This window comes from Ranitomeya imitator, chromosome 6, assembly GCF_032444005.1.
Source record: "Ranitomeya imitator isolate aRanImi1 chromosome 6, aRanImi1.pri, whole genome shotgun sequence".
In the NCBI taxonomy this organism is placed as follows: Eukaryota; Metazoa; Chordata; class Amphibia; order Anura; family Dendrobatidae; genus Ranitomeya; species Ranitomeya imitator.
In genome coordinates this window covers 352,324,256-352,345,912 of record NC_091287.1, presented here as the reverse complement: position 1 = coordinate 352,345,912, position 21,657 = coordinate 352,324,256, and the positions used below count along the sequence as shown (strand labels likewise).

At 44.9% G+C, this 21,657-nt stretch overlaps 1 protein-coding gene across 2 annotated transcripts in view; it reads right to left on the bottom strand.

Annotated features, from left to right (window-relative positions):
* The window catches only part of MBP (myelin basic protein), a 282,046-nt gene extending 261,353 nt beyond the window's left edge, over positions 1-20,693 (bottom strand). Inside the window, exon 1 of one of the 2 annotated variants that reach the window (XM_069730949.1) lies at positions 20,458-20,693. The gene's annotated coding sequence lies outside the window, so the exon portion shown is untranslated. The remainder of the gene's footprint in view (positions 1-20,457) is intronic. The other variant, XM_069730950.1, reaches the window with a different exon arrangement.
* Between the last annotated feature and the right edge of the window lie 964 nt (positions 20,694-21,657).

Genomic DNA, 21,657 nt, shown 5'->3' with positions numbered 1-21,657 from the left:
GGGAATTGTGGAGATCAGACTGAACTAAAACAATCAATCTTGTCTTCTTCCTGAGAAATCTGGCTTACAACAAGATACATTTCTGCTGACTTGACATTTCCTTTTATGGAAGTAATCATGTGTGCATTCCTTCTTTCAATAGCAGCCTTTATTCACCTTCCAGATGATGTAACTTTCTACTGATAAAGACTGGTATAGATTGTTTATGTAAGAGATAGTGAAATATGAGCGCTTGTGCGCATGTCTGTAAAAGAATAATTTTTTTCTATATAAAGGGAGGGCAAAGCCCAGAGAGAGAGATGTGCTCCTGGGCTTCCCCTGTACATGATCACACAATACCTTGTTTGCGTGTCATTTACTCTGGATCCCTACCTCTAGTAAGCCAGGGACTGAGAAGGACTTAACAGTCTCCTCAGGTCTCGTTCACACGTTCAGTATTTGGTCAGCATTTCACATCAGTATTTGCAATGCAGAAACAGCAGTGGAACAATCAGAGGGAAAGTATAATAGAAACATGTCACCACTTCTGTGTTTAACACCCACTCCAGGTTTTCGCTTACAAATATGGAGGTAAAATACTGACCGAATACTGAACATGTGAACGTGGCCTTAAACATACTGTAGACAAAGCAAACATCCGCACATCAAAAAAAAAAAAAAAAAAAGCTGAGAAAAAGTGTAAAGAACACCACAAAAAAAAGCTGAAAGATGGGTGCTTTGAATGCAATATTTTTACTGACAATAGAACAGGTTTTGGCTACTGAAAAAAACGCTGCATGTGAACATAGACTCACTGTGAAACGCTATGGCTTTTCAGAGAAAACATAGTATAAAAAACTGACCAGGAACTAAGGGGGCAATTCATTATAACTGGCAATGTACATGCCAGTCTTAAAAGCAATTTTATACAGTGAGTGGTGGCTGTAAGCACACTCTGGCACTGATAGTTGTGCCTGCAGCATATCCGTGCAGCGCTGGCTGTCAGTCAGACACCACTCACTAAGTACGGAGCAGTGACTACAACTGTTCGTCTAGGAATGAAAGCTGGAGGCTGCCAGAAGGAATAAAGTTAATTTCCTCACATTAACCACACTTTTAAGTATGGAAGCTGCATGGCTTTAGATTGTTATAAACCTGCAGATTAACCCTGTTGGTTCATAGTCTTTTAGGACATTACAGGTTCCCCTTAATGAGGGCTATGCTTCCAGAAACGTTACTCCAGTCAGGGACTGATGTAAAAATTTGAGTAACTTTTCATGAATCAGCCCATTTTGGCAGAGGTGGGTAGACCTTATGTTGAAAACACCGAAAGTTGCACAATTTTAATGTAAATTCCAAAGTATGCAAAAATGTAACTTATTAAAGAGTTTTACATCAGAATTAAGGCATAGTCCCCAAATCATCAATGTGTCTTGCTGACTAGTCCAAGGCCGGTCCATGGCAGCCGAAATCTGCTCACCTAGACTGACAGGTGTCTCCCTATAACTATATGACTGCAATAACGTAGCCAGTGCCTGATTCATGGAGCTTGTAACGTGGAGAGCAGGAATCTCATGTCAGGTTCCCTTTATAAATGCTAAGAGAAGTTGTCTAGACATATGACATTGATGATAAGATTGGGGGGAGTCGGATACTCATCACCCCCTACTAAACAAATGTCATCAGCCACTGCCAACTCAAACTGCTTCTTCGGGGTGCCCAGTGTCAGACCCCCACCAATCTAATACGGACGACTTATCATAAGGCCGTATCCTATATGTCATATAACTGGACAATCCTTTTAAAGGGTTCTTCCCAAAATAGTGAGTTATCCACTATTCATTGGACAGTGGGATAATTACTAATTCCTGGGACCATCAATGATCCCAAGAACAGGGCTTTGCATCCTGGAAACTCCGTCCTGCAGAGCCCAGTCTTGAATTAAGCGTTGGTGTGTATGCTCGACCTCCGCTCCATTCATGGACTATGGGACTGCTCTCGTGTATCCTGCTGTTCCATAAACAATGACAAGTTATCTAATTCTACCATTTGTGGGGCACTCTAGAGGACCACATCAGACAGTCTTTAGGAGCAGCGAGACAGCAGAAGACACAATCTATGTAAGAGATAATGGCACCTCTATCAAGCAAAACAATGTCGCCATGTTGCACTGCCACTGCACATAGTGTCCATTGTGTTACATAGGACTGCAGGTGACATCTACTGCATTATCTGTATTCAGATAGCAAAGGGTTGTCTGCAGCGTTACATAGGACTGCAGGTGACATCTACTACATTATCCGTACTCAGTTATCACTGTGTTATCTTCAGTATTAAAAAAAAAAAAAATTAGGAGGGGGTCGGGGGGCAACTTTTTGTTTTTGGGCTTGTGCCCCCAATCTTTTCTGACCCTAGCAACACCCCTGCGTATTTCTAATAGTGGCAGACCACTTGGCCAATATGAGGCCCCTGAATACAGGGGCCACAGTGCCAGCACTGCCTCCAGGCCCCTCCGCATCCTGCTCATGTAATGTAACCTAAATGCTTCTGTGTGATGGTGCAATGTTAGCATTTGGGGCCCCACTTTAAACTTTTGCCCAGGGCCCCACTTTTTCTAATACCGGCCCTGGGAGGCAGCAGCTGGGTCATCAGTTGAAGAGGGGAAAGATAAATGTTGGCACAAGATACTGTATTTTTCAGATTGTAAGATGCACTCTTTTTTCACCCAAATGTGGGGGGAAAATGGGGAGGAGTCTTATAACGTGGATATACAGTACAGACCAAAAGTTTGGACACACCTTCTCATTTAAAAAATTTTTTGTATTTTCATGACTATGAAAATTGTACATTCACACTGAAGGCATCAAAACTATGAATTAACACATGTGGAATTATATACTTAACAAAAAAGTGTGAAACAACTGAAATTACGTCTTATATTCTAGGTTTTTCAAAGTAGCCACCTTTTGCTTTGATGACTGGTTTGCACACTCTTGGCATTCTCTTGATGAGCTTCAAGAGGTAGTCACCATTAATGGTTTTCCAACAATCTTGAAGGAGTTCCCAGAGATGTTTAGCACTTGTTAGCCCTTTTGCCTTCACTCTGCGGTCCAGTCCACCCCAAACCATCTCGATTGGGTTCAGGTCTGGTGAATGTGGAGGCCAGGTCATCTGGCGTAGCACCCCATCACTCTCCTTCTTGGTCAAATAGCCCTTACACAGCCTGGAGGTGTGTTTGGGGTCATTGTCCTGTTGAAAAATAAATGATGGTCCAACTAAACGCAAACCGGATGGAATAGCATGCCGATGCAAGATGCTGTGGTAGCCATGCTGGTTCAGTATGCCTTCAATTTTGAATAAATCAACAGTGTCACCAGCAAAGCACCCCCACACCATCACACCTCCTCCATGCTTCACGGTGGGAACCAGGCATGTTGAGTCCATCCGTTCACCTTTTCTGCATCACACAAAGACACAGTGGTTGGAACCAAAAATCTAAAATTTGGACTCATCAGACCAAAGCACAGATTTTCTAATGTCCATTCCTTGTGATCTTTAGCCCAAACAAGTCTCTTCTGCTTGTTGCCTGTCCTTAGCAGTGGTTTCCTAGCAGCTATTTTACCATGAAGGCCTGCTGCACAAAGTCTCCTCTTAACAGTTGTTGTAGAGATGTGTCAGCTGCTAGAAGTCTGTGTGGCATTACCTGGTCTCTAATCTGAGCTGCTGTTAACCTGCGATTTCTGAGGTTGGTGACTCTGATAAACTTATCCTCAGAAGCAGAGGTGACTCTTGGTCTCCCTTTCCTGGGGCGGTCCTCATGTGAGCCAGTTTCTTTGTAGCGCTTGATGGTTTTTGCCACTGCACTTGGGGACACTTTCAAAGTTTTCCCAATTTTTCAGATTGATTGACCTTCATTTCTTAAAGTAATGATGGCCACTCATTTTTCTTTACTTAGAATTTGTATTATGGCAAGAAAAAAAGCAGCTAACAGTCTGTTCAGTAGGACTATCAGCTGTGTATCCACCAGACTTCTGCACAACACAACTGATGGTCCCAACCCCATTTATAAGGCAAGAAATCCCACTTATTAAACCTGACAGGGCACACATGTGAAGTGAAAACCATTCCCAGTGACTACCTCTTGAAGCTCATCAAGAGAATGCCAACAGTGTGCAAAGCAGTCATCAAAGCAAAAGGTGGCTACTTTGAAGAACCTAGAATATAAGACATAATTTCAGTTGTTTCACACTTTTTTGTTAAGTATATAATTCCATGTGTTAATTCATAGTTTTGATGCCTTCAGTGTGAATGTACAATTTTCATAGTCATGAAAATACAGACAAATCTTTAAATGAGAAGGTGTGTCCAAACTTTTGGTCTGTACTGTACCTTACCAGCCACAGTGGAGCAGGGTCCCAGGGTCACTGCTGGAGGAGGCATCTCCCGAGATCTTGGTGAAGAGATCAACATCTGCGCATGTGCTGCCCCCGGGAGCCATTTTCACGGAGTCCACCGCATAGTAAACCATATAAGTGCCCCCACACTTTGTGGGCTTTCACAAAATGTCGGCAGAGCCCCCGCACCACCGGCGCACATCTGAACACCCCCTCATCCCAGCCTGCAGCCATGATTCACTCTTGCCTCCTCCAGCAGCGACTCTGGGACTCCGCTTCACTGCAGCCACCACCTCAGGTAAGCAATAAGACACATAAATTATAAGAAACACCACCATTTTATTAAAAACAAGTGTTTTCCCTGTTTTTCTCCTCAAAATTTGGTCTTATAATATGGTGCATCTTATAATCCGCAAAATACGGTAAATCATATTTCTACATACAGCAGAGAAATGAATTAGCTGTGTAGAAAGGCAAAATGAGCAATTGTAAGTACACTGTCATATAATATGATTGCAATATATTAAGAGGATAAGAACTAATGCTAATGGGAGGAGTGCTTCTTTAGCCCATTCCCGACCATTGGGTATTTATACGTCCAGGTCACCTGGTACTTACCGAACTTGGATGTATGGATATATCATGGAGATTTTGCGCACACAGAGACTGTGCGAGCACGAGCGTACCCGCATGTGAGCTGATTCTGACAGCTGACACCCGACACTCAATGCAGGAGCGGTGCCTGCAATGCTCCCAGCACTTCATGCCCCTAAATACTGCTATCACTAGCGATTGCAGCATTTAGCAGGCATGGAGAGGGAGGGAGCCCCATCTGCACTCCGATCGGCGCCCCGGATGACAACATCCAGGTCACCAGGCACTGCGCATGATTTAACTAAGGCCGGAGTCACACTAGCGTATAGCATGAGAAAATAATCGTAGATCCGAGATGCCCCATAGTATAACATTGGGCCAAGTGCTATGCTATGTTTTATCACATAGCACTCGGCCGATACGGTAGTGTGACTCCGGCCTAACTTGTGTAAGCAGCGCTGACAGTTCTAATGCATTGCAATGCTGGTGCATTAGAATGCATAAGAACTACGATCAGACTGCAGATAGTGAAAGTCCCATAGAGGAACGTTTAAAAAAAAAAAAAAGCACCTCAATCACTGGAAAAATAAAGTTATAGCTCTTAGATTAAAGTAACGCAAAAATAATTATTTTTTTCTATAAAATAGTTTTTAGTGCGTAAAATCGCCAAAACCCCAAAAAACGTTATAAATGTTATATCGCTGTAATCATACTGATCCAAAGAATAAAGCTGCCTTATCAGTTTTACTACACGTGGAAAGGCATTAAAAAAAAACTGTTTTTGAAAAAAAAAAGAGCATCTTTTAGTGTGTGACAGCTGCCAAACATGAAAGAACGATATAAATCTGATATCCCTATAATTGCACTGACCAGAAGAATAAAGTGTTATATCACATGAGGAACGGTGTAAAAAAAAAAATAAAACCAATTCTTCACCTACTGTTGATTTGTTCATTCAGCCGCCCAAAGTTCGCAGTAAAGCTAATCTCACATTTATCTTACGCTCTACGCTGAGCGCTTACACTGGCGTTTCCATGTAAATCTCTGAAATACGTGATTCAAAGGTAACCCCTGATGAAAGATTCCTTAAAATGAGGCAGATGGAGGCACTATGGATGCTTTATGGCCTACAATCCGGCGGTGTCCATTTTTTTTAGGCATGCATAAAAGTGCCGGCGGCCAAAGTTTTGTGCACTTGTGAAAAGAAGTGAAAAGAAGGACAATGCTGAACAAAGGCCTGATGGAATTCAGAGGAACTCTGCTGCCTCAATAAAGTGAATGGATCCCTTGGGGGTTTCATCTGAATCACGTTATTAGGAGATTTAGATTGAAACCCCAATGTAAGTGCTCAGCATAGAGCGCCAGATAAAAGTGATCCCAAATATTATCTAAAATATTCCTAAAAAAAGCTTCAAATTAATCCACAAAAAGAAAATCCCCTCTCAGATACGTCATCTGTCAATGGTAATATAGGGGGGCTTCCAAGTTTCTGGCAGTACTAAGGATCTGGAAAAGCAAAATGGCTCGTCGTCTCCTAAAAGAAATGCAGCAAATTCTGGGCTCCCAAATATAAAATGTCCCCCTCCCTTCTGAGCCTCATGGTGTGCCTAAACCACTTTTAGGCCAGTTTCACACGTCAGTGGCTCCGGTAGGTGAGGTGACAGTTTCCTCACGTATCGGAGCCACTGACACACGTAGACACATTGAAATCAATGCATCTGTGCAGATAGTTACATAGTTACATAGTTATTAAAGTTGAAGGAAGACTATAAGTCCATCTAGTTCAACCCATAGCCTAACCTAACATGCCCTAACATGTTGATCCAGAGGAAGGCAAAAAAAACCCATGTGGCAAAGAGTAAGCACCACATTGGGGAAAAAAATTCTTTCCCGACTCCACATACGGCAATCAGACTAGTTCCCTGGATCAACGCCCTATCAAGGAATCTAGTGTATATACCCTGTAACATTACACTTTTCCAGAAAGGTATCCAGTCCCCTCTTAAATTTAAGTAATGAATCACTCATTACAACATCATACGGCAGAGAGTTCCATAGTCTCACTGCTCTTACAGTAAAGAACCCGCGTCTGTTATTATGCTTAAACCTTTTTTCCTCCAAACGTAGAGGATGCCCCCTAGTCCCGGTTTCAGGTCTATGATTAAAAAGATCATCAGAAAGGTCCTTGTACTGTCCCCTCATATATTTATACATTAACATAAGATCACCCCTTAGTCTTCATTTTTCCAAACTAAATAGCCCCAAGTGTAATAACCTATTTTGGTATTGCAGACCCCCCAGTCCTCTAATAACCTTGGTCGCTCTTCTCTGCACCTGCTCTAGTTCAGCTATGTCTTTCTTATACACCGGAGACCAGAACTGTGCACAGTATTCTAAGTGTGGTCGAACTAGTGACTTGTATAGAGGTTAAATTATGTTCTCCTCATGAGCATCTATGCCTCTTTTAATGCATCCCATTATTTTATTTGCCTTTGTAGCAGCTGCCTGACACTGGCCACTGAATATGAGTTTGTCATCCACCCATACACCCAGGTCTTTTTCATTGACGGTTTTGCCCAGAGTTTTAGAATTAAGCACATAATTATACATCTTATTTCTTCTACCCAAATGCATGACCTTACATTTATCCCCATTAAAGCTCATTTGCCATTTATCAGCCCAAGCTTCTAGTTTACATAAATCATCCTGTAATATAAAATTGTCCTCCTCTGTATTGATTACCCTGCAGAGTTTAGGGTCATCTGCAAATATTGAAATTCTACTCTGAATGCCCCCTACAAGGTCATTAATAAATATGTTAAAAAGAAGAGGGCCCAATACTGACCCCTGTGGTACCCCACTGCTAACCGCTACCCAGTCCGATTGTGCTCCATTAATAAACACCCTTAGTTTCCTATCCCTGAGCCAGCTCTCAACCCACTTGCACATATTTTCCCCTATCCCCATTATTCTCATTTTATGTATCAACCTTTTGTGTGGCACTGTATCAAAAGCTTTTGAAAAGTCCATATACACTACATCCACTGGTTTCCCTTGGTCCAATCCGGAACTTACCTCTTCATAGAAACTGATCAAATTAGTCTGACATGAACGGTCCCCGGTAAACCCGTGCTGATACTGGGTCATGAGGTTATTCCTCTTCAGATACTCCAGTATAGCATCCCTTAGAATGCCCTCCAGGATTTTACCCACAGTAGAGGTTAAGCTTACGGGCCTATAATTTCCGAGTTCAGTTTTTGTCCCCTTTTTGAATATTGGCACCACATTAGCTATACGCCAGTAATGTGGTACGGACCCTGTTATTATGGAGTCTTTAAAGATTAAAAATAATGGTCTATCGATGATTGTACTTAATTCCTGCAGTACTCGAGGGTGTATCCCATCCGGGCCCGGAGATTTGTCAATTTTAGTGATTTTTAGACGCCGCCGCACTTCCAGCTGGGTTAAGCAGGTGACATTTAATGGGGAATTTTTATCACTAGTCATTTTGTCTGCCATGGGATTTTCTTGTGTAAATACTGATGAAAAAAAGTCATTTAGCATATTGGCTTTTTCCTCATCCACCATTTCACCCTGACTTTTTAAGGGGGCCAACACTATCATTTTTTAGTTTCTTACTATTTATGTAGTTAAAGAATATTTTAGGATTATTTTTACTCTCTCTGGCAATGAGTCTCTCTGTCTCAATCTTTGCTGCCTTACTTTGCTTTTTACAGAATTTATTTAATTTTTTGTATTTATTTAATGCCTCCTCACTACCTATTTCTCTAAATGCTTTCTTTTTGTCACTTATTGCGCCCCTTACAGCTCTATTTAGCCATATTGGTTTCCTCCTATACCTAATATGTTTATTCCCATACGGTATATACTGTGCACAGGTCCTATCCAGGATGCTAATAAATGTCTCCCATTTTCTTTGTGTATTTTTGTGTCTCAGGATATCGTCCCAGGTAATTGCACCAAGATCCTCTCTCATCCGTTGGAAATTTGCCCTCCTGAAGTTTAGTGTCCTTGTAACCCCTCTATTACACATCTTTTTAAAGGATACATGAAAACTTATTATTTTGTGATCGCTATTACCCAAGTGACCCCCAACCCTTATATTTGATATGCGGTCTGGCCTATTGGTTAATATTAGGTCTAGCAGTGCCCCCCTTCTTGTTGGGTCCTGAACCAGTTGTGAAAGGTAATTGTCTCTCATAGTTGTCAAAAACCGATTACCTTTGCTGGAACTGCAGGTTTCTGTTCCCCAATCTATTTCAGGGTAGTTGAAGTCCCCCATAATAATGACTTCTCCTTGAGTCGCAGCTTCATCTATTTGCTTTACGAGGATATTCTCCATTGCTTCCATTATTTTTGGAGATTTATAACAAAGCCCTATCAGTAATTTATTATTTTTCCCCCTCCCCTTATCTCCACCCACAGGGATTCTACATTTTCATTAAATTCACCTATATTATCACGCAGGATGGGTTTTAAGGATGATTTTACATATAGACACACCCCACCCCCTCGCTTATCTGTACAATCATTTCTGAACAGGCTATAGCCCTGCAAGTTAACAGCCCAGTCATGGCTCTCATCCAGCCATGTCTCAGATATCCCCACCATGTCATAATTATGCTCCAACAATATTAGTTCTAATTCGTCCATTTTGTTGGCGAGGCTTCTGGCATTAGTATACATACATTTTATGTATCTATTTGCACCTCTATTCTTTCTTAAATTATTAACTGTTCTAACCCCACCCCCCATGCCACCGTCACCCCCAACTTCCTTATTTGTGCCCAGGTCTCTATCTGCACTATCTTCCCCTCCTATAAAATGAATACCCTCCCCCCCAATTCCTAGTTTAAACACTCCTCCAACCTTCTAGCCATTTTCTCCCCCAGCATAGCTGCACCCTCCCCATTGAGGTGCAGCCCGTCCCTAGCGTAGAGCCTGTAGCCAACTGAGAAGTTGGCCCAGTTCTGCAGGAACCCAAACCCCTCCTTCCTACACCAATTCTTGAGCCACTTATTAACCTCCCTAATCTCCCGTTGCCTCTCTTGCGTGGCACAGGCAGTATTTCGGAAAATACCACGTTGGAGGTCCTTGCTTTCAGCTTGCGGCCTAATTCCCTGAAATCATCTTTAAGGACCTTCCACCTACCTCTAACTTTGTCATTTGTGCCAATGTGCACCATGACCGCTGGGTCCTCACCAGCCCCTCCCAATAATCTGACCACCCGATCAGCGATGTGTCGGACTCGAGCGCCAGGAAGGCAGCACACCGTTCGACGATCCCTGTCTTTGTGACAGATTGCCCTATCTGTTCCCCTAATAATTGAGTCGCCCACTACCAGCAGCTGTCTGGCCTGCCCTGCTCTCCTATTTCCCTCCTTACTGGAGCAGTCACTCCTCCGGCTTTCAGAGGACATGCCTGGCTGCAGCAGTGCTACCCCTGTACTGGCACCCGCCTCATCTGCCAACTTAGCAAACTTATTGGGGTGTTCCAGATCAGGACTAGCCTCCCTGGCACTCTTCCCTCTACCCCGCTTCCTAACTGTCACCCAGCTTGCTACTTCATCTTCCTGCAGCTCCATCCTACCATCCCCCCCCCTCATCTGTCCCATTGAGCGTCTGCTCCGTGAGCAGAAGACTCCTCTCCATATTCTCTATGGATCTCAGTGTGGCCAGCTGCACATTTAGAGTCAGAATCTGGTTTTCCAAATGCACAACGTGCTCACATCTCGCACAGCAGTATGCACCCTCGATCGGCTGCTCAAGGATTGCATACATGTGGCAAGATGTGCACTGGATGGCATGAACAAGAGTGGAGCACATTTCCTAATGGGGATTGCACCAGACAGAAAAATTAAATAAAAAAAATAAATAAATACAAAGTATTATTAAAAAAAACAAAAAAAAAAACAGACAGCAATTCAGTACTTCCTCCCTTGGAAACTCCCTGACTCCAAAGTCACTGAATCACAAGTCACACTTACCGCCGTTCACACTTACGCTCAGCTCACACTCAGCTCACTCACACTCGCTATGCTGAAGATTTATAGATTTTTTTTTTCTCTAGTTCCCTTAACAGCAATCCACCCTGCTGTCCAAATGCACTTCCAAAAAGGACTGGAGCCCCAAACAGCTGCCCCTTATAAACCCTTAATTATGAGCCCCCACCATAAGTTAACGCCTTGTGAATATAGCTACCCCAATTCAGCAACTCACACAGGTATCTGTTAAAGGCTTTCCAAATTTGATGTCATTGATTTTTTGCGGACCGTGTCTCCGTGTGCCAAACAAGGAGACACGTCAGTGTTCGTGGGAGCGCACTGATTACACGGACCCATTAAAGTCAATGGGTCCGTGTAAAACATGTACCGCACACGGACGTTGTCCGTGTGCCGTGCAGGAGACAGTGCTACAGTAAGCGCTGTCCCCCCCACTGGTGCTGAAGCCTCCATTCATATCTTCTCTGCAGCAGCGTTTGCTGTAGAGAAGATATGAATATTCCTTTTTTTTTGTTTGTTTCTCGTGTTTACAATAAAGATCCATGTCCCCACCCCCCTCCCGCCCCCTGTGCGCCCGCCCGCTGTTATTAAAATACTCACCCGGCTCCCTCGCTGGCTGGCGCTGCTTCCTGTCCTGGCCGCACCTTCTACTATATGAGCGGTCACGTGGGGCCGCCGATTACAGTCATGAATATGCGGCTCCACCTCCCATAGGGGTGGAGCCGCACTGATGTGCCACAGAAACGCACAGGCACACGGACACGGATAATTCCGGTACCGGAATTATCTGGACGTGTGGGACTGCCCTTAGAGTGAACGTTTGCTATTTCTGTAGTGATAAGAGCCCGCTTAATTTACTGTTGCATGTCTCCAGAAGCACGAGCTGGGCATAACGTACCGATCACTACACTGTACTAGTCACTACAACGGCAGTTTGCAATTTTCACCCAGCAACATCCACTACTGCTTACTTGTTTCTGGAAAACACACATGAAGTCAAAATAGTCACTACACCTGTAGATGAATTCCCAAACGGGTAGAATTTCCAAATCCAGGTCACTTGAAAAGGAATTCTGCTCTTCTAGTACTTAGGGGCTCTGTATATGGAGTCCACAAACTATAACCAGAAAAATCAGCCACATATGGGTTATTTCTACATTCAGCAGAAATTGTGGGACAAATTTTGGTGCCATTTTTACCCATTTCCCAGTGTGAAAATGTAAGATCTGGGGATAAAAAAAAAAATTTTGTGGTAAAAATGTAATTAATTTTTTCTTCACAGCCCAAGGGAATACTATTCTGTGACCCACCTGTGGTGTCAATATGATCACTGCACACCTAGATCAATTCATTGAGAGGTGTAATTTGCAAAATAGGGTCTCTTATGGGGGGGGGGGGGGGGAGGGGGTCTGCTGTTCTAGCACCTCAAGGGCTCTGTCAATGTGACATGGCACCTTCAAACCAGTTCAGCAAAATCTAAAATCCAATATGGCACTTCTTCCCTTCTGAGCTTTGCACTGTGCCTCAAAAGTAGTTTTCAACCACATATGGGGTGTCTGCGTATTCAGGAGAAATCACAAAACAAATTTTAAAGTTCATTATCTCATGTTACCTTGTTAAAATAAAAAAATTGGGACTAAATCAAAATTTGTGTGGGAAAAATTTGATTTTTTTTTCATGGTTCAATTTTATCAACTTCTGAGAAGCTCCTAAGGGTTTAAGATGCTCGCCACACATCTACACGAGTTCCCTGAGAGCTCTAGTTTCTAAAGTGGTGTCACTTGTGAGGGGTTTACATTGTTTAGGCATATCAGGGGCTCTCTAAACGCAACATTGTGTCTGCCAATTATTCCAGCAAATTTTGCATTCAAAAAGTCAAATGGCACTCCTTCCCTTCCGATCTCTACCATGCAACCAAATAGAGATTTTCCCCAACATATGGGGGTATCGACATGCTCAGAAGAAATTGCACAACAAATTTTGGGGTCCATTTTTTCCTGTTACACTTGTGAAAATAAAAAAAAATTCCAAACATTCTTGTGAAGCACTTCTTTAATATGGTTTGGAGCAACTAGAGAGGTGCAGTTTTTAGAATTGTATCACTTTTGTTTATCTTCTGTCATATTGACCCCTCAAAGTTACTTCAGATGGAATGTGGTCCCTAAAAAAAAATGGTTTTGTAAATTTTGTTGAAAAACTGAGACTTAACTTTTAGCTCTTATAACTTCCTAACAAAAAAAATTATGTTTAAAAAATTCTGCTGATGTAAAGTAGACATGTGATTATGCTTATGCATTAACTACGGTACTTTGTGCGATTATACTGGCTTTCTGGTGCCATGACCCACTGGGAGAGTCCCTGAGGTGCCAGAACAACAGAACCCCATAAGTGACCCCATATTACAAAATAAAATACTCAATAAATTAATCTAGGTGTGCAGTGGTTATATTGAAACCACAGGTGTGTCACAAAATTGTATACAATTTTGCAGTGAACAAAAAATAATAAAAATTTTTAATCACAAAAATGTTGTTTTAGCACCAGATTTTACATTTTTAACACTGGGAAATGGGTAAAAATAGCACCAAAATGTGTCCAAGATTTCTGATGAATGTACAAATATCCCATGAGTGGCTGTAGAGTACTGACTAGCCACAATGCGAGATTCGGGAGGGTCGGAGCGCCATTTGCCTCCAAGAGCAGATTTTCCTCGAATAGTTTGCGGATTCCATATCCAGAGCCCTTAAGTGCTAGAAAATCAGAATCCACCCTCAAATGACCCAATTTTGGAATTTTTCTACCCCTTTGGGAATGTATCTACAGGTATAGTGATTATTTTGACTCCATGGGTGTTTTCCATAAACAAGCGGATGTTGCTGAGTGAAAATTGCAAACAGCTATTGTAGTGCTAAGCATGTTGTAGTCACCAGTATGTTGTAGTCACTAGTCCGTTGTAGTCACCAGCTCATGCTTCTGGAAACGCACACCAATAAATTAGCAGGGCTCTCATCGCTACAGAAATGCCACGTCCCAATGTGGACGCTAAATGTGGTTTAGAAACAGTGGGGCTCAGAAGGGAGGGGGGGGGGGGGGTATTTGGAAGCACAGTATTTGCCGAATTTCTTTTTTGGGGTGGGGGCAAGACCTACATATTTTGCTTTTCCAGAGGGGTTAATGACACGATTCAGATGAAACCCCTGAGGTATCCATTCACTATAATGAGGCAGCAGAGTTACTCTGGCCTTAGTCTGATATAAATGTCAGCAGTAAGGCGTGATCTATTTGATACCCCCAAAAGTCCTCTATAAATGATTATCCAAATTAGCCAGGAGAGGCAATTATAAAGTAAAACATAACTTAATACGTACCGTATATACTCGAGTATAAGCCGAGATTTTCAGCCCATTTCGGCATCTCCTCAACACCAAGGGTATTCTCAAAAATTATGTCAGAGACCATAACCTACATCCGGGAAGCAGGGCATCTGTATAGTACCATATCTGAACAATCTATTAATCATAGCTCAGTCCTCCCAGGTGCCCAGAATTCATGTAAAGAAGTCACTGGATGTCCTGCAGTCCCTAGGATGGATACCGAACCTAGAAAAATCAAAACTCCAACCTTCCACAAAAAGAGGGTTGTTAGGAGTAATTCTAGACTTGGAAAAGCAGATGTCTTTCCTTCCCAAGGATCATCATCTGAATCTAATATCCAAACTGTTCGAGTTCAGAAAACAGAGGTCTCCTACCCTCCGGGCGACAATGTCGGTCCTGGGCTCCATGACTGCCTGTATCCAGTCTGTACCTTGGGCTCAGGCCCACTCCAGGACCTTGCAGGGGAACTGGAACGGACTCCCCTGCTCTCTAAACAGGAAGGTCCTCACTCCGGGAAGAGTGAAATTATCCCTGGCTTGGTGGTTAAATCCCACAAACCTCCAAAAAGGACTAGCCTGGTCCCAGTCTCCCTTAATTACAGTAACAACCTTTGCCAGCAAGAGGGGGTGGGGAGGAGCAGTGTTACACACCAACTTTCAGGGGTTCTGGAGTCCAGAGACAAGTGCCAGGTCATCCAATTTCAGGGAACCGAAGGCAGTGAAGGAGACCCTTCTTGCAGAAGGTCATGTCAAGATCCATTGGGACAATATCACCACTGTAGCCCACCTCAAACATCAAGGGAGCACAAAATTCGACAGTTTAAAAAAAAATGTATCAAGATGAATATTTTGCTGGGCCGAGAGACATCTCCTCTCCCTAACAGCGATTCATCTGAAAGGATCCTCCACTCTTCAAGCAGACAACCTGAGTCGGCAAGACATACAACCAGGTGAATGGAGTTTGAATCAAAGAGTCTTCCGTATGTTGGTAGCAAGGTGGGGCCTAACACAAATCGATCTGTTTGCCTTGGGTCAAAATTCGCAGCTCAAGAATTACTTCTCCAATAATCCCAGAGACAGTTCAAAAAGGGTAGACTCATTTGATCAACACTGGAACTTTCATCTGGCTTATGCATTCCCTCCAATCTTGATGTTAGCGAAGACTCTTCACAAAATTTGGGAGGATCAAGTCCCTACCATCCTGGTGGCTCCAATGTGGCCCAAAAGGAGCTGGTTTAACCTCGTGATTGAACTCTAGGTGGACGGTCCATTTCTCTTACTTTCAGATACAGATCTTCTCTCCCAGGGTCCTCTATGATCCAGATCCCCAGAAGTTGAAGCTAGCTGCTTGGCTGCTGGGGCCCAGTTCCTGCGTGCCAAAGGGTTCTCGGAGAAAGTAACTGCTACCCCACAGACGTCGAGAAAGCCGGTAACTAATCCAATTTACAATAAAGTAAGGAAGAAATTCTCCTCTTGGTGCACACCTATTACACCAGACCCTCTTCACCCCAACATTTAACAAATCTTGAATTTCTTACAGAAGGGGGCTGGAGCTTGGCCTTAGGCGTAGTACCTTAAAGGTTCAGGCCTCTGCTTTGAGCTCAGTCTTTGACCAGAATTTAGCCAACCGCTGTTGGATTAAAAGATTCATGCTGTCGGCCCTTAGGCTGTTTTCTAGGGGATCGCCTATCATTCCCTCATGGGATCTAAATACGGTCCTCAGAGGACTTACTCAACCACCATTTGAACCTATAGAATGCTGCAACCCTCAGCGTCTCTCCTATAAACAGCTTTTCTAGTGGCTATCACCACGGCAAGATGCATAGGGGAACTACAGGCTCTATCCGTAAGAGAACCCTGTTTAACAATCCAAGAGGATTGCTTAGTTCTTCGCCTTGACCCATCCTTTTTGCCCAAGGTTGTGTCCGATTTCCACAGCTCACAAAATATTGTGCTCCCCTCCATTTGTCAGAATCCAAAAAATTCAACAGAGGAAGATTTCTATACACTGGATGTCCGACATGCGGTTTAACACTTACTAGAACAGACTAGTTTACGGAGAATTGATTCAAATCAGTTTATTCATCCATCAGGACAGAATAAAGGAAAAAAGGTGGCGAAAGGTACTATCGCAAACTGGATTAAAAGGGCCATCTCAGAATTGTATCTAGCCCAGAACATGACACCCCCAAGCGGTGTCAGGGCTCTTTCTACAAGATCTACCTCAACCTCCTGGGCTGAGAGAGCTGGTGCTTCTACGGAGCAGATTTGCAGAGCTGCTACATGGTCATCAATTCACACTTTTACTAAACACTATAGATTGGACTTAATGTCCAATTAGGATCTAGCCTTTGGCTGGAAAGTTCTCCAGGCTATAGTCCCCACCTAGTGCAGAATTAGTTGGTACTCCTCCTATGTTGTCGTGGAAGGTGACTAGAGAAAATAGAATTACACCTACCAGTAATTCGGTTTCTAGGAACCTTCCATGACAGCACCATTTCCCTCCCTATACTCCTCGGTTAAATCCCTGGAGCCTAAAGGTAACCGGTGCTATGGTGTCCGTTATAAGTCACTGTCAAGTGGATGGAGGGAGGGCCTTTTAACCTCTTTGTGCTTCCTGTCCCCCATTGGGGTGTGGAGACAACCTCCTATGCTGTCGTGAAAGGTTCCTAGAAACTGAATTACCGTTAGGTCTAATTCTATTTTTTCTCCAAGTAAGAAAAGCCTCTTTAATTGATGTCTTATTACTTTACCAGAAAACTTTTAATCTATACTTTATTTTATGTTGTTTTTGCACTTGGTATATTAATTGTTGTGGTGCAACTATGTTAAGATGATCTTCATTTCCCGTAATTTTCCTTCTCTCCTCTTCCTCCCTAACCCCTTTGCTTTGTTTGGTTACCTTCCTTTCCCTTCATTGCTTTCCTGACCCATTATCCCCTATACTGTAAAAATCCCCTAATAAAAATAATTTTGAAAATAGCAGCCTTCAGCTCAACTGCATTGTTGGGTCTAGTGTCTGATCTTTCTCTTGACGATACCCTATGGGGTTAAGGTCAGGTGAGTTTGCTGGCCAAACAAGCATAGTGATACTGTTGTTTTCAAACCAGGTATTGTTACTTTTGGCAGTGTGGACAGGTGCCAAGTCTTGCTGGAGAATGAAATTTCCATCTCCAAAAAGCTTGTCAGCAGATGGTAGCATGAAGTGCTCCAAAATGTCATGGTAGACGGCTGCGCTGACTTTGGTCTTGATAAAACACAGTGGACCTACACCAGTAGATGACATGGCTCCCAAAACCAACAATGATTGTGGAAACTTCACACAAGAACTCAAGGAGCTTGGATTGTCTGTCTCTGCACTCTTCCTCCAGACTCTGGGACCTTGATTTCCAAGGTCTAGTCAAAGGTCTACAGGAAAGGAGAGAATAGTCAAAGGTCTACACGAAAGGAGAGGGAGGGAGGGGGAGAAGGTGAGAGGGAGAGAGGGAGAGAGGGGGAGAGAAGGAGAGAGGGGGAGAGGAAGAGAGACTGTGCTGGAGATGCAATACAGCTATGTGCAATTACTGTATTATTCTGATCTTTCTGGTTGGGCAGAAGCAGAAAATCTGGAGATGTGAAGAATGTAGTTACTTTCAGTCCCATATCTGCTCCCCAAGTGCTAAAACGTAGGGAGTCTCTGATGCTGCCCAGATATTATCTACAGAGACCTGTAAATCCCATCCAGGCACTTCTGGCTACCTAAAATGCAATGTGGGCTACTTTGTAGTCTGTAGTGTAATACTCCAGACTACAAAGTAGCTGCAATACCCAAAAAATCTGCTAAAAGTAGTGTTATCCAGTATGAATCAATGTATACAATCAAGAAGATGAAGTACTTGCACCACAGCCTCCACAACAGCTGATTGGCAGAGAATAGTCAACCAGAAGAGGGGAATCAGCTACTGCCAGACACCTGTGACAACGGTTTATCTCCTGTGGGAACAATAGATTTGGGCTTTGAAACTCGACATGTCCAATCCTTCTTTACCATAAAGCCCCACATACTCTTTAGACTAATGTTGGCCGAACTAGCCAAAAGTGGCAGGTTTGGCCAACAGTTCAATGTTCATGGGGGTCCCGAACAATTATTGATTTCAAGGATCCGGACTGTCCAATTTCAGACCGTCGAACTTTTTGTTCTCCTTGAGATAAGCAGCTGCAGGTCTCCTTCATGTGGGAGAGCGGGCCGAGACGGTGCTCCCTCACGTGTGGGAGAGCGGGCCGAGACGGCGCTCCCCCGCGTGTGGGAGAGCGGGCCGAGACGGCGCTCCCCCGCGTGTGGGAGAGCGGGCCGAGACGGCGCTCCCCCGCGTGTGGGAGAGCGGGCCGAGACGGCGCTCCCCAGCGTGTGGGAGAGCGGGCCGAGACGGCGCTCCCCCGCGTGTGGGAGAGCGGGCCGAGATGGCGCTCCCCCGCGTGTGGGAGAGCGGGCCGAGACGGCGCTCCCCCGCGTGTGGGAGAGCGGGCCGAGACGGCGCTCCCCCGCGTGTGGGAGAGCGGGCCGAGACGCTCCTGTGTGTGGAACATCAAATATAGAAAGTTATTTGGTTGACGCCCATCTAATGTGTGGTGGATTTTAGTATTACCTGCAGGTGGAGTCATGTAGAGTCAGGGTGCCACCATAAAGAGTAGGACGGTCCCCCTTGAAATCAGTATGCTTCGCTGACTTTGCCTTAATGTGTATGGCTTACTTAGGGGATGCTCCACGTGACGCATAAGCAGCGGCAATATGGAAAAATCTGCTGCATCGTGAATGAAATTTACTGAAATCTCATAGAACTGCATAAATTGATCAACACTGTAGATTTCATATCCACAGCATCTCATTTATGGAACAGCAGAATAAACACTTCTAAATGCAAAGGGTGAAATATAGCTATACCCCTAAGAGATGGAGCCAAGCTTTTAGGCTGGGGTCTCATCTAGCGGCCTGCACTGTGGGGCTGTCTGTGGAGTCGCCACTTTATAGACATTCAAAGCTTTTCTGCTGTTTTCTTAGATATTATTTGTACATGGCTTGTGACCCCGACCTCAGTCTAATCTAATGTCAGCCTAACCCAAGCCCGCCAACACCATCCACCGACCAAGGCAAGGGGCCAGGCTCACGGATCAGGCGTAGTGATGAGCGAGCGAGCTCCTGTGCCCACCGAGTGACTTGGGACCTTCGCTTATCACTAATCAGGTGTCAGTGATTAGAATGGCATTTATACTGCCCGCCTCATGCATCAACCTCCTGCCAAGTTTCCAGAAATATATTTATTCGATGCGTTACACAATATGTCGGCGGGGCGACGGATTACACAGACTTTGCACCACTATCACTCTGCAGAGTGGCAGAGGACTTACAGCGGGTGAGGTTGGTAGCTGCGCCTTCTCCATTGGGTGACATGGCGCATACCAGCAAACGTCTGACGTGACAGTGCCGCCGTGCTAATACCATATAACGTGCAGACTCTGCCCCACGCAGCGTGTCGTTTAACACCTTCCATTCCACAGCAGATGTTGATGTGGAAAAATAAGACTGACACATAAGCAGAAGACTTGGCTGCCGCTTCCTGGGCGGGGGAAACACATAACTTGGTTGTTTAATTCTGCTTTTTTTTTTTTTTTTCCTCAGTAGCACTAACCACGGAATGCCAGAATGTCAAGGCGGAAGCCTCAGCAACAGCCTGGCCCCAAATGCCCAACACAGGGGTACAGCAGTAAATGGCACACTGCGAGCAGATGCCGCCTGCCCAGAGCCAGCTCCCAGCACGGCGGGGGTTAATGCCGCTGCCTGCACAGCTCCCAGCACTGCGGGGGTTAATGCCGCTGCCTGCAGCACATGCCCCATGCCCCATGCTGCCTGCGTCAGTGACATTATACGTGGAGGCTACAGCCATATAATGCACAGGATGAGCACTGCTGTCTCCATGCCATATGCCGCCCACCTATCCCTGTGCCAACCTATGCCTGCACAGCGGGGTCCAGGTCCATAGCGCTGCCAGCCTGCCACACACATGGACAGGCACCCACCTGACAGCCACCACTCAGTCCACACATCCAGATGCACCCACCGTGTGTACATATGGGCGCCTCCTGGGGTCCAGCTCTGCGGGGAGGGGTAGAGGTCACAGCAGATAACAGGTTAAGGAAATTCTCCAGCTGCCAGGTGATCAAATGTTCCTGCCCGGAGCCGCCTCCGCCCCCAGCACCGGCTGCTCCTCCTCCAGATGTGCGCCCAGGTTAGAGCAGGCTCCTTCCTGCACCGGAGAGGTGCAGCTTTCCTTCCGTCTCAGCGTCTGGGGATTAGAAGCGCCATCTGCTGGAGCTGCTCGGAACTGGCGCTGTCTGCAGGGAAAGTCTGCGCACAGCAATGTACATCAATAGGATTACATAAGTCACATCCTCGCCCTCCCCGAGGTGATCGGTCAGAGAGTTACTGTGCCAGACACAGGGTGAGGTCTGCTAATACTGGGGCAACATATCCCAGCCTCAGGGTGAGGTCTGCTAATAATGGGGCAACATATCCCAGCCACAGGGTGAGGTCTGCTAATACTAGGGCAACATATCCCAACCACAGGGTGAGGTCTGCTAATACTAGGGCAACATATCCCAACCACAGGGTGATGTCTGCTAATAATGGGGCAACATAGCCCGGCCACAGGGTGAGGTCTGCTAATACTAGGGCAACATATCCCAACCACAGGGTGAGGTCTGCTAATACTAGGGCAACATATCCCAACCACAGGGTGAGGTCTGCTAATAATGGGGCATACATATCCCAGCCACAGGGTGAGGTCTGCTAATAATGGGGCAACATATCCCAGCCACAGGGTGAGGTCTGCTAATAATGGGGCATACATATCCCAGCCACAGGGTGAGGTCTGCTAATAATGGGGCATACATATCCCAGCCTCAGGGTGAGGTCTGCTAATAATGGGGCAACATATCCCAGCCACAGGGTGAGGTCTGCTAATAATGGGGCAACATAGCCCAGCCACAGGGTGAGGTCTGCTAATAATGGGGCATACATATCCCAGCCACAGGGTGAGGTCTGCTAATACTAGGGCAACATATCCCAACCACAGGGTGAGGTCTGCTAATAATGGGGCAACATATCCCAGCCACAGGGTGAGGTCTGCTAATAATGGGGCAACATAGCCCAGCCACAGGGTGAGGTCTGCTAATAATGGGGCAACATATCCCAGCCACAGGGTGAGGTCTGCTAATAATGGGGCATACATATCCCAGCCACAGGGTGAGGTCTGCTAATA